The sequence below is a fragment of the Tenrec ecaudatus genome, chromosome 15, assembly GCF_050624435.1.
Source record: "Tenrec ecaudatus isolate mTenEca1 chromosome 15, mTenEca1.hap1, whole genome shotgun sequence".
Classification (NCBI taxonomy): domain Eukaryota; kingdom Metazoa; phylum Chordata; class Mammalia; order Afrosoricida; family Tenrecidae; genus Tenrec; species Tenrec ecaudatus.
In genome coordinates, this window is record NC_134544.1 from 86,363,903 (window position 1) to 86,378,162 (window position 14,260).

At 40.2% G+C, this 14,260-nt stretch overlaps 1 pseudogene; it reads left to right on the forward strand.

Annotated features, from left to right (window-relative positions):
• LOC142427571 (nicotinamide phosphoribosyltransferase-like) overlaps positions 1-12,968 on the forward strand; it is a 54,473-nt pseudogene extending 41,505 nt beyond the window's left edge.
• Positions 12,969-14,260: the final 1,292 nt, after the last annotated feature.

Consider the following 14,260-nt stretch of genomic DNA (forward strand, 5'->3'; position numbering starts at 1 on the left):
TTTACATATCTATAGACCCATAGCTATACCTCTATAAATAGCTTTTGACTCCTATTTCTTCCCTCGATTTCCTTTCACCTTCCTTCTATCCCACTATCATACTCACCTTCCATTTGGCTCTCAGTATTTCCTCTTGGATACATTGCTCTTCATAAAACCCTACTCGGGATTATACACCCTCCTCACCACCAATTTTAGATCTCTTGTTTTTCCCTTTGTCTATGAGTTTGTTGGCTCCCCACCCTCTCTCCCCGCCCCATCTTCTTCCATGTCCCCCCTGAACTGCCGGTCCTGTAGTTTCTCTTTGGGATTGCTCATCCTGCCTATCTTATATAGACAGACAGAGGGTGGAAGAAAAACCAAAACATAATAAAACAAAAACAAAGCAACAACAAAAAATAATAGATAGTTCCAGGTCTGTCTGCTGACCCTAATGTATTTTTTGCGATCAAGTCTGAAAAGGTGACAAGCCCTGTACCCCAGGCCAGAAGTCTATTTTCAGGATTCTTTGATGACTTGGTTACTTTGTTCCCCTTACTGTCCAGGTACACTCCCTTTGCCTCTCACCCCACTGTGCATGGGGCATATCAGGTACACTTTCCTGCACAATGTCTCCAGTGCTGTCCCCTGTACTGTTGTGGGTCAGTGATAAAATGTCTTGTCTTGTGGTGGGGCAGGCCCTACGGTGCTCTCTATGCTCCGAGCATGATGTCGTCCCTGGGGCTTGATGTGTCATGATGAAGTTCTTTCTCTCTCCCCCTTAGTTCGGTCCTGTGTGGTCTGGACAGAGCCACCTCTCTCCCCGGGCTATATCTTCAGTGTTGTCCTCTGTATTGCCTTCTGGGGAGACGGTCAACATAGATCGACTTGGGTTGTTCTTACAGCTCTTATAACAATCCATACATCAATTGTATCAAGCATATTTGTACATACATTGCCATCATTATTTACTAAACATTTACTTTTTATGGAGACCTTAATATCACTTCCTCTTTTTTCTCTCCCTCCCCCAACACCCGCGTGACTCTTTGATAAATTATGTATTATTATTTTCTTATCTTACACCGACCATGTCTCACTTCCCACAGTTTCTGTTGTTTGTCCTAGAGGGTGTGTGTGTGGTTTATGTGTCAATCATTGTAATCAGTTCCCTCTTCTTCCCCTCCTCTTCCCACCCTCCCACCACCCTCCTGATATCGCTACTCCCATTCCTTTTCTTGGATTCCGTGTTCATGGGCTCTCATCTCTTATATGTACCTGTGCACATGCTCTGGTCTAGCCCGCAGTGAAAGGAAGGACTGGAGTGATGATAGTGGGGAAAGAGGAAGCATCAAGGAACCAGAGGGATATTGTGTGTTTCATTGGTGCTATTTTGAGCTGTGGTTGACTCATCCCTTTCCTTGTGACCCTTCTGAATAGATGTCCTATTGTCTACAGATGGATTTTGTGTCTCTGCTCTGACCAACCTGGCATTCTGTGATGCTCACACTCCCAGAACAATTGCTGAACACAAAATGGGCACATAAGCAAGGGTGGTGAAGAAATCGGATAGTGCCAGGCTATCAGAAGATATAGCATCTGGGGTCCTAATGACTTGAAGTTAAACAAGCAGCACTCTAGCAGAGAAGCAACTAACCCACATGGAAGAACACCATCTGTGCTATCATGAGGTGTCCACAGGATCAGTTGACAGGCAATAGAAAACCCCAAACAAATAAAAAACCATATTGTTGAGAATGAGGGGTCACGTTTATGATATCATTTAAAATACCATGGCTTGGGTCAGGTACACCATATTCCTCAAGGTAATATTTTTATTATTAAAATTTTAAAGATATATTTTGCAGCAGATTCACCAAACGCAATATGTCATTAAGTTCGGTTTGAGTTGATTTAGTTTAGTCTAGTCTAATTTGATTTCGTTTAATTTAGGACCCAATTGCAGTAAAATCCTGAAGAACTTCATTTTTTACTATTTTAAGTGGGTAAATACATAGAACACTTAAAATGCTTATGTAGGAGATGTTTGTTTCATTTTCCTCATTAACTTTGTTCATTAAATCATTTATTATAGTGGTATCAATTCAGGGATATTAATTGTATCCTTTACATTTAAAAAAATTATTTTATTGGGGCTCATATAACTCATCGCAATCCATACATACATCAATTGTGTAAAACACACTTATACATTCGTTGCCTTCATTCTCAAAATTTGCCTTCTGCTTCGGTTCCTGGAAGCCGATTTTCCTTTTTATCCCAACCCCTTTCCTCCCCACTCACCCCTCCTCTATCCTTTATATTTTTATACAATTCTAAGTTATATATTTTATTGTTCATAGTTGTCCAGATTTTTGATGTATTGAGAACATTTTCATTTCATATTAGGCATTTCCAGTTATGTCTTTTACAATGACACTCTGCAATTTTTCAATGATGTATAATGATTTCATAACTTGGGGACACATACCCATGGTAATGACCTTTATAAAACAGAAAACATTGCTGTGTGCACTTTATTTTGCTTTTAGATTTACAGTCGTTGATCACCTGAAAGTTACTTATGTTAGTATGCTGCCCTGTACCACCCTCAGAGTTGTTCTATTCATTTCAGTAGGAACATTTTTAATAGAGTTTTGCTTTCCATCTTGAAATGCCCTAATTATTTTGTAATGTATACAATTATATTAACTCTGTTGTAAAGTTTTATCTTATATTTGAAATAAAAATGTCATATTTCCAACCTGGCAATAACAAGTAGAAGAATTTAACTGCTGTTAACTTACATACATCACCTATTGAGCACCAATTCTCAAGAGTCTTGGCAAAGAGTGCATTGGGAGGAATGGTTGAGGAGTTGAAGCAGGCCTGAACTCAGTCTTACAGATATCAGCATTTTGGGATGCTAGTTTAGCGGTTGATTTTCCTTCTTCCCTCTTTTCATAGATTCCCTGGTTGAGTAGTGGTTATGCATTGGGCTGCTAGCTGCAAGTTCAGCAGTACAAAACCACCAGCTATTCCATGAAGACAGATGAGGATTTCTAGTCCTTTAGAGAGTTACAGTATCTGAAACACTCAAGGACAGTTCTTCCCTGTCCTATAGGGTCACTTTCACTTGGCATCTATGCAATGTCACTGAGTTGAGTTTGGTATATTTCAACTTATGGATAAAAGCACTTTATAATTACTGTGCATAGTTTATGTAGCTTTATTTTTAAATGATTTGAGGAGAATGGCAGCTTGATTATATTATAAAATTATATTCGCTGTTGTGAAAAAGCTGCCAGATTGTTCTAATGTGACGGTAACATTTGGTAGTTTCTGGCACTCTACATCCTCACCAGTCTTTCATGGTATCAGTCTGTCTTTTGAAGCAGAAGCACAATAGTAAACTTGCGTTACTAATTTATTGACCATTTAACTTGCAATTCTTAATGATAGTTGATGGACCACGACATTCCACATGCTTGCTTGCTAACTTTGAAGACATCAGATCAGATCTCCCCATTTCATCAATTTTGTAATTCGGATTTTAGCTAATTATGTAGTGTCTTTCTTTGAAAATCATTCAGAATGTGGCACTCCTCAACAGCTCATCATCTTCTATTCCTGGATGACATTCACGGAGTATAGAGCCCAGCCACTTTAGTAAACTATTTAATCACTGAAGCTCAAGAGGGTCTTCTATTTAAATATAAAAACAAAATCATTTAAATGAAATATTCCCCATATAGTTGCACACTCAGGATAAAATATAGGCCCCATGTGCTGAAGCGAGATCTTTGCTTTAACCCTGGCATAACTCCCATCTTGCAGCCTTAGGCAGCATGAGAGAGTATATGTGGGAGTATATATGAGTACAGTCTCAGAAGCTGATGTCTTACCCAGCAATAAAGATTGGCAAGGAGGCACTGCATTGGCCAGCATTAGACCTTCTCTTTGATGCCAATGTTTTCATCCCAAAGTCATGAAATAACCAAGTAGTTGTCATTTTAAGCTGCAAAGAACTATGCCTGATTTCTCTACAACAGTAGAAAACTGGATAATTTTGATAGCCCTTTCATTGGGCCCCTATTTTTCTACAATTTCCAAGTTCCAAAAATTGGAAAGTTCTGTGGGTATATTGATTAAATTACTGACCATGATTTGGAGCAGTGGGAAAAAACAAAAACAACATATGGAATATAGAGCCCAAGCAACGCTTCTTCAATGTGGAAGGAAACTGCCAGCATATACGGGTACTTTGTAGTACACGTGATAAAAACGTCATTTACAAAGGGTTACTGTGGGAGTTATATAATCATTTGTCAATTTGATGATTAAGAATGTAGGGGTGGAGTCTAGCCTTTCAATCAGATAATAGCCAATGCGGCTTCTGTGTGGGCATGGCCTTCTCATGAGAATTCTGGGAAATCCAGTATTTCATCCTTGGACGCAGGAAAGACTCTTTCTCACTACTTCACAGCTTGGGAGACACCGCAGCTGAGAGGACAAATTGACCCATCCCGTGCAGCCCTGGGTGCTGGGGAAGCCATTCCGAGACCCCTGCCAGAGCTGTTTCCAATGACACTGGATGCAAAGACTTGCTACCCACTGGCCTGTGATCTTCTAAATTCGGCATCATTGCATGTGTTTCGTGAGTATGAAGAGGACTTTATAGATTGCTGTTGGACATATAGGCTAATATCAGACTTATGGACTTGATCTTGGCTGGGCCATTTTCTCAATGTTCAATTGCTCTTGTATATAAATCTACTTCTTATACACACAGAGATGAAAGTGACCTGGACTGAAAAAAAGAAAAGAAAGAAAGTGACCTGGACTAATGAGCAGAGATGCACGTAGTCAGAATCTTAAATTGTTCAGACACCCACCAACACCAGATGCCATGAGATGGCAGGCAGTCTGCTGCAGTGACTGGGATCAAGTGATTACATTCCAGCCTACATGAGAGAAAATACTCAATTCCGTGATCTCCAACTGACAACTGGGAAACTGTCCTGTGCTTGAATCTCGGGATATTGACTAAACCTCTGGGTTTTTGTTTTTGTTTTTTACCAAATCATTACTTATTCCCCTCAGCAGAATCTGCTCAAGAGAAGCCATGTGAGTTCCACTCTTTAATTGTATTTCAACCTTTAAAAAATTAGAATACATTAGAGATTATACAGTGGTTAGAAGTAAGGAGGAAAATGGATGAGGTCAACCCTCGGTCTGGAACTTTTTGCAGACATTGATATGAGGGATAAAAACGAAGTGGAAATCTGAATGGGAAATAAACTTTAAAATAGCACGTTCAAAGATAGTGCCACTGCTTGCACTGTCAAAAGTATGGATAATTTTCCAAAATGGATGAATCTGTAAGCTTGGTTAATTAATTCAAGGTGAGATCTCTGAGCAGTTATTCAGTGGCCATGCATAACTCGAGAGACTGAGCAGGAATGTTCAGGCTTCAGAAGCACCCATTTCACCTGGGGAAAGGCCACTTCAGTGTCCATGACAAGCCCTAAATGTGGAGGTAACATTCTACCCTTGGTCTGGGAAAGCCAGCACATCTTCAGGCAGTGCTGTAGCTCCTCTGGAAAAGCAGAGTTGTGGTCAAAGACGCTGTTGCTCTGTGTTCTTCTGTGCCTGGTGACAGTTCCCCAAGGTGAGGGTCTCAGATAGCAAAGCTGGTTTATGGGGCCTGTGGTGAGTGCATGTGACTGACAGGAACTTCTCTCTTTATTTCTAGGTGTACTGTCCCAGGTGCTGCTTCAGGAGTCTTTTCCAGGTCTGGTCAAGCACAGTCTATTGTTCTCCCTCACCTGTATGGTCTCTGGTTACTCCATCACCAGTAGCTACTGCTGGAGCTGGCCCCTGGGGAAGGGTCTGCAGTGGTGGGGCCACATATGCTATGGTGGTGATACATAGTATCACTCATCCTTCTGAAGTCCACTCTCTAATCACCAAAGACAATTACAAGAACCAGTTCTCCCTTTAGCTGAGTTCCCTGACTGTACATGACACAGTCCTGTGTTATGTGCAAGGTACACACTGTGGGGACTCAATGTGAGCCCAGACACAAACCTCCCCTGAAAGGGAGGCAAAGAGCAGCAGGAGGCACTAAAGACCCAAAACATCACAGGTCCCCGCCCTAGAAAGGCACAGAAGAGCAATCAGGAGGATTTCCTGTTGGAGTCTGCATGTTCTCTAACTGGCTCTCAGCATCTCCAGGGACAGATTTCACTTTTCATTTCTTCCCTACATTTTCTAATCATCACTGCTAACTTGAAAGGAGGAACTAGTAAACTAGTAAACTCTGCTTGCAGTAGAAATATATACATGACTCTGACCCTTCATTATTTTCCTAAATGACCCATTTTTTTTGACAAGCAGATTATCATGATCATTCTCATCCTACCTGTCACGTAAAAACTGTTGACAATGAATGGAAACACAGGCACATAGACACTCATGAGTGCAATGCATGGTTTAAAATTCCTTGAGCTCCAAGGATATAGAGTATTTATATTCCAAATGTGTTGTGAAGGCACTATTTGTTTTTTTAGCATTAATTTTGGACTGGTATGTTAGATTAGGTGTTTTTCTTTTCTTAAAAATCATTTTATTGGGGGGCTTGTACAACTCTTATCACAATCCATACATCCATCTATTGTCTCAAGCACATTTTTATATTTGTTGCCATCATTTTCAAAATATTTTCTTTCTACCTGAGCCCTGGGTAGCAGCTTCTCATTTTCCTCCTCTCATTCCCCCACCCCACTCCATCATGAACCCTTAATAATTTAAAAATTATTATTACTTTGTCATGTCTTACTCTGACTGATGTATCCCTTTACTCACTTTTCTCTTGTCGGCCCCCTAGGAGGGGTTATAGGTAGACCATTGTGATCGGTACCCCATTTCCCCGCACCTTCACCTTCCCCTCTTGGTAAAGCTACTCTCAATATTGATCCTGTGGGATTTATCTGTCCTGGATTCTCTGTGTTTCCAGCTCTTACCTGTACCCGTGTACATGCTATGGTCAAGCCAGATTTGTAAGGTAGATTTGGGGTCATGATAATGGGGGGTAGGAGAGGAAAGTTGTATGTTTCATCGGTGCTATACTCCACCCTGACTGGCTTGTCTGCTCCCAGCGACCCTTCTGTAAGGGGCTGTCCAGTTGCCTTCAGATGGACTTTGGGTCTTCACTTTGCACTCCCCGACAGTCACAATGATATGATATTTGTTCTTTGATGCCTGATACCTGATCCCTTTGACACCTTGTGATCACACAGACTGGTGTGCTTCTTCCATGTGGACTTTGTTGCTTCTCATCTAGATGGTCACTTGCTTATCTTCAGGCCTTTAAGATCCCAGATGCTATATCTCTTGATAGCCAGGCAATATCTGCTCTCTTCTCAACATTTGCTTATACACCCAGTTTGTCTTCAGAAATCATGTTGGGAAGGTGAGCATCATGAAATGCCAATTTAATAGAACACAGTGTTCTTGCATTGAGGGAGTACTTGAGTAGAGCTCCAATGTCCATCTGCTACCTTAATACTAAACCTATAAATATACATACATAGATCTATTTCCCCATCATCATAAATATATTTACATATGTACATGCCGGTATTTAGACCTCTAGAAATGACCTTTGCCTCCTAGCCCTTTCTTCTATTTCCTTTTACTTTCCTCTTGTCCCACTATCATGCTCAGCCTTCATTTGGGTTTCAATAATTCCTCTTGGTTACATTGCTCTTGATCAAGCCCTACATCCTCATTGCCATAGATTTCAGATAACTTCTTGTTCCTTTGTCCCTGGCTTTGATAACACCCATTTTTTATCCCCTGTCTCCCTATGTCCCTCCCCTGGAATCATCATTCCTGTTGTTCTCCTCCAGATTAGATGGTTTTCATTAATAAGTATAATTCAGTGCCATTTCACTTATGGGTAATGTTTGTTTAATCAACACTACATACACAAACTTTTGTATCTTATTTCTTCTTACGTAAACTTCTGGTAGTTTTTTACCTTGCAGCATTGCATTTAATTTGAACTATAAATTTACTAGTAAACATTTATTTAATACCCTTTAAAAAATTAAATGTATTAGGACAAAATTAACATAAGTACATTCTTTTTATCTGTATCTCCCACCCATCAGTCAGTTCTAGTACTGTTATGAAAACACCCCTTTGTTTCTTCATTTTCTGGTGACTTGAATACTGCTTTGGTTCTGGAAGCTATAATATTGTTCACTGTTGGAGAAATTTAATGGCTTTCCTTTAGTAAGACAGTCTAGGAAGAACTCTTGATGATTTCTCTTCAAAAATTAGCTAATGGAAACTTTACGGGTAGCAATAGAACATTATCCAGTATGCTGCTGGAAGTTGAGCCACCAGTTCAGAATATTTTCAAAATATAACATGGAAAGTGCTGCTTCATCAAGGTAAGGTTACCCTTAGTGACATGGATGGAGAAAGGGTTTCAGGACTTTCATTGCTGATGCTATAGCACTAAAGTGAGAAGCTATAGTACAAATGACAACATTATGGGCATTCCGTAGACTTAGAGAAATACCAGAAGGAATGACCCACTCTGGGACATCAAGGTGAGTTGGCACAAAGAATTCCACAGAGACAATGTGGTAAATTCTGCATTATTGAGCAGTGATAGAAGTCTTCAGAACTTGTGAGGAGTCTTTTAAGGTGCAGCCATTCACCTGTCTCTTCCCCCAAACAAATTAGAGTCGAGATGACCACAGACTAAATCCAGTGGAATAGCGTGGATACACTGAATCCAATGAAATAATGCACCACCCATAAATCAGCCTACAAAATCCTGAGGCCAGAAGAAGAAGATGCTATCTGGCTACCATTATCGACCTACCTAAAAGGGGTCATGAGAAATAAACAAACAAACAAACAAACAAATAAATAAATAAAAGGGGTAAAGGTTCACACTTCACATTAGGGATGGGTTAACTAAATGTTTGCAGGCTAATAAAATGTTTGCAGGCCAATTATAGCATGCTAACTTTTAAGATAATAATTTTGTATCTCCCACATATAAGGTCATAAATATAAAAATGGCCCTTCAAAAGATACAACAAAAATATTTCCCTACCCTTACCTTAGGAGGCCTGGATAAAGTGGTGAAATATGTAGAACACCATTTTAAAAAGACAAGGCTTACTGGTTGGAGAGAGACTAGTGGAATCCGTGAGCGATTAGACCTCAGTAAGCCTTCAGGCTTGGGACATATCTCATTCCAGTTGCTCAATGTTTCACTGAACCGTAGATAGCATGGTGAGAAATAAACAAACCACTAGGGAACACACACTCAGGATGATTGACCATTTGAAAAAAAAAATGGCAGCATTTATCCAAGTACAAAATACTCTGCCAGAGAAGTAGTAAAAACAAAGTAATACAAATTGGAAGCCAGGGGGTAAGTGGGAGAAGTGCTATTGTATTATGGGGATTACAATCAATGACATAAAACAACATGGGTATGGATTTTTGAGAGGAAAGCAGATTTGCTCTGTTAACATTCCTCCAAGTCAAGGTAAAAACTAAATAACACAAGATGCTAAAGAAATTAATGTCTATAAAATAAGACTGTGGAATTATGAAATATGCCTCCAATACACTTGGAATTTCCATAAATCACTAGAATGCTGAATATTGATATCTTGGGTATGCAAAACTTTAAGTGGATGTTTAAATGGATTGATGTTTTGGGGATCCATAATTCTATGGTTTACTGTTTCTGGAGTGAAAAATTGAAGAAAAAATGATCTTGTATTCATTATCCAAATCATTTCATCCTGAAATACAACGTTCAAAGTCAGTGAAAAGTTAATATCCATAGGCTGCCAAGGAAGACTAATTTAAAGTTTACTGAACTTTAAGATGAAAAAATGAAAAAATTTAATGAACTGCTGCAGTCTCATAATTAATTAATAATTAATCACATGAAATATCAGGAGTCATAATTAGTCATAATTAATCACATGAAAAATCAGGAGGCACTATAATTTCCATGAGTGATTGAAATACAAAGTTTTTAGAAAGTTGTCACAAAGTTTCAAAAGTTGAAAAATACAGCTTTGTTGATTGGATATTAGGGATTGCATGATAGATAGAATTCTTCATGACAAGTAATTTATTAATCACAAGCCTTACTTTTAAATACTCCACCACATGAATATGCAAACAATCAGAGATCTACTAGATCAAATATGAGTATGTTGTGTTTCCTGAAGGATCGTTTAACTAGCATACCCTCCCCGACAGAAACGCTGAGGAGACAGCTCTCACACCATGGACTGGATCTTGAGAATCCTCTTCCTGGTGGTGGCAGCTACCGGGAAAGAAGTCACCGGTCTCAGGGAGGAGGAAGTGATTGTAGCTACTCTAGATTGATTTTGTCCACCTGTCTTCACTCAACAGGCAGTGACTCTGAGGTCCAGCTGGTCCAATCTGGTGCTGAAGTGAAGAAGCGGGGTGCTTCAGTGAAGATCTCCTGCAAAAATTCTGGACACTCACTCACCAGTTACCTTATTGACTGGGTGAGGCAGACCCCTGGACACAGGTTTGAGTGGATGGGAGAGATCTACACTAGTAATGGTGGAACAAGATACCCACCAAAGTTCCAGAGCAGAGTCACCATGACCAGGGAAACATCCATAAGCACAGCCTGCATGGAGCTGAAAGGTCTGAGTTCTGAGGACACACCATGTATTACTGTATGAGGGGCACTCAGTGAGATAACCCAGTGAGACAGCTGTGCTGGGCTCACAGAAGATAGTCAACCAAGGTACAGGCTGCCAATTTTTTCAGATGGGTAATCAAGAGAACAAAAAGAAAACCAACAAACATGTATTTACTTAAATTGTTTGAGACAGTGCCCAATGCATGTTCCCCAAAATCAAAATTTAGGGAGGCAGGAGAGGGATGAAGGTCCCTTACTGATTTATTTATTTTCCCATTGGGTAGAAGAGCCTAGCATCCAGTTGGAGCCAGTGAGCTTGGTAGCAAAGCAGATTCTGTATGCAAGGGTTTATTCCAAATAAAATGTATATGCATATGTTTGGTCAATCAGTGGATTGCTGCAAACAAGTTCTCTAAGCAATACAGTTGTCTTAGTTTCCTTAGAGAGTCTTTAAAAAAGAAAGAAAGAATGAAAAGCACGGTCTGTCTTTTGTACTGTGTGGAAGAAAAGTATTTTGAACCGAAGGCTATTATCGCGTATTTAAGAAACTCAAGGGGACATGAAACTTTGGCTGCTCGATATAAAATAGTGGTTTTTAGATGAATTGAGCATTTTAAGGAAGGTCTTGAAGATCTCAAAGATAGATTCCAAGTAGAGGTCAGATCAGAAGTTTATGGAGAATGGTGGGACTGCTTTTATTTTTGTTTGTTTACTTATTGTTGTACAGGTTATATCTTGTGTCATTTCTGGGTAGGCACATGGTTGTCATGGGGCTAAGGATTAATCCTGCTAAGAAAACTGAAAATTGCATTGGTGAGAAAAATGTCAATGATGATTGACTTTACATCACAACACAAATCATGTCAATGCTTTGAGAGTAGTAAAGGTTATCCTAAGAAATTTTATTGTAAGAGACTCTGCCATGTTGGGTGAGCTGAAAACTTTCCAAATACCTATTATTAGGAGACTGTATAAAGAAACTCTGATACATACACACAATAGAATACCATGCATTTCTGAAAAACAGGGATGGCATTATGAAACACCACATGATGTGAAGGGACTTGGAAATCATTATGCTGCGTGCAGTTAGTTGATCACAAAAGGACAAATATAGTATGTGTCCACTAATGTTTGATGGACACCAAGATGAAGGAAGGCTTTTACCCTCAGGGTGTGCAATAGTCTGAGCTGGTCTCCCAAGCAACAAGATAGAGAGCCTGCCAAGTGCTCATGGGACATAAATCACCTGCTTTATGTGTACGTGTTAAAAACCTCTCTGACAGAGGACATTTCATCTCAACTGGGGTCAGATTTTCAAGCAGGGGCTAGAAGATCATTCAATTGCTGCCATACAACATTGTGCTAAGGTCACTCAAAATCAGTAGACACATCTACAATACTGGATTGAGACTATACTTGTGTAGTCTTGGGATCCAATCCCAGTAGCCACAAAGTCAAGGGAATAGAAAACACTATTGGCTAAATGTGTGTTAGAAACATCTGCAACTTAAATGGTCTTGAATAGAAATTATATGACTTTGGCTACAAAGGATTATCTTCCCAAGCGACTGCTGGCATTGGAGCCTCTGCTCATTTGGTTAACTTCGCCGTGGTTCTCAACCTGTGGATCATGACCTCTTTGGGGAATCGAACGACCCTTTCACAGGGGTCACTTAAGACCATCAGAAAACACGTTATGATTTACATTATGATTCATAACAGCAGCAAACTTACAGTGATGATGTAGCAACAAAATAATTTTATGGTTGGGGTCAGCGACATCATGAAGAACTGTATTAAAGGTCGTGGCATTAGGAAGGTTGTGAACCACTGCTTTACAGGAGCACATCGAGTAGTGGGAATTTCTTTAAATAAAAAATACTATGGAACAAAAGGTCCTGTTCCAGGCTATTCTGTTCCAACAGCAGTACATGGCGTTATAACAGCGTGGGGGAAAGACCATGAAAAAGATGCATTAAAAATCATAGTAACGCAGTTTTCATTAGTGCCTGTATTTGCAGTCGGCCATAGCTATGACATTTTTAATGCATGTCAGAAAATATGGGGTGAAGATTTGAGACATGTAATAATATCAAGAAGTACAGAATTGCCACTAATAATCAGAACTGACTCTGGAAATCCTTTGACACTGTATTTAAGTTTGGTCCATGTTATAGAGAATTCAAAGGGTTACAAGTTACTGCCACCTTACCTAAGAGTTATTTAAGAGAATGGAATAGATATTAATACCTTATAAGCAAATTGTATAAGGGGTGAAAGGAAAAAAGGGGAGTGTTGAAAATATTCCCTTTGTTTCTGGTGGAACCTTGCTACAGAAGTTAACAAGAAATCTCTTAAAATATTCCTTCAAGTGTAGTTATGTGGTAGCTTATGTATTTAAATCCATAGTTCTATTGGATCAAACATAATTGTACAATTGCTGCCATCATCAACTGTGATACCTTCATATCAGCTCCCCCTATCCACTCCCAGCCCAACCCTGCAACCCCCAGAACCCTCAATATATATGTATATTTTGCTGTAACTTCCACCATCCCATGCATCCTATCACCTGAAATTCTGATGTTTGTTCCCTTTGAGTGGTGTTATACAGTCACCATTGCTGTTAGTTTCTCCCTCCCCCACCTCCCCACTTCCCCCGAAAAGACCTGCATGGGACTTCAATGAACCAGAAGGTAGGGAGAGGCTCCGAATTTATCACCAGGTTCTCATGCCTGATTTCTGAGTGGCAGCAAAAAAGCCGCCCAATTTGACCAAGGTGGGTAATGTAAGGCAAGGTCCCCAGGAAAGTCCAGCTGGATTCTTAGAACGCATCATGGAAGCTTTTAGGCTGTATACCCCATAAACCTGACATCAGAGGAAAGTAGGGCTGCAGTAATAATGGCTTTTATTAATCAAGCTGCACCAGATGTCAAAAGAAAGTAGAAAGGCTGGGGAAAAAATTTTAAGGATTTGTCGGAGGTGGCAGTGAAGGTCTATAACAATAGAGAAACCTCAGAAGAGAGGAAAGAAAGACAGCGGATGGAAGATCGAAGGTTCCAGGCAGGAGAAACCAGGAAGATTACAAGGGAAATTGCCCAAGTATTAGTGGCAGCTACTGCAAGTGAAGAGGGAGAACAAGGGAATGCGTTAATAGAAATGGGAGGCCTAGACTAGGAAAAGATCAGTGCAGCTACTGCGAGGAAAGAGGGCACTGGGCCAGAGATTGTCTCAAAAAAGAGCTTTTGAAAGGAATGATATGGTGCTGGCATTGCCAGGAGGATGGACACCAGTTTGACAGGTGCCCCAATCTTCATAAGCCAGCATGTCCCCTATTTTTAAGGAAGGGGGAAAAAGGCAGGACCTAGAATGAGGAACTCGGGGTTCAGAATCACTCCCCGAGCTTAGTGTACCATGATTGGTGGAGAGGAAACTGGTTGATTTCTTGGTTGACACAGAGGCAAAACACTCGGTCCCCACCCACAACAATGAAAAACTGTCGTCTTGTACCAGCTGGGTGCAAGGTGTCACAGAGACCAACTGGTACTG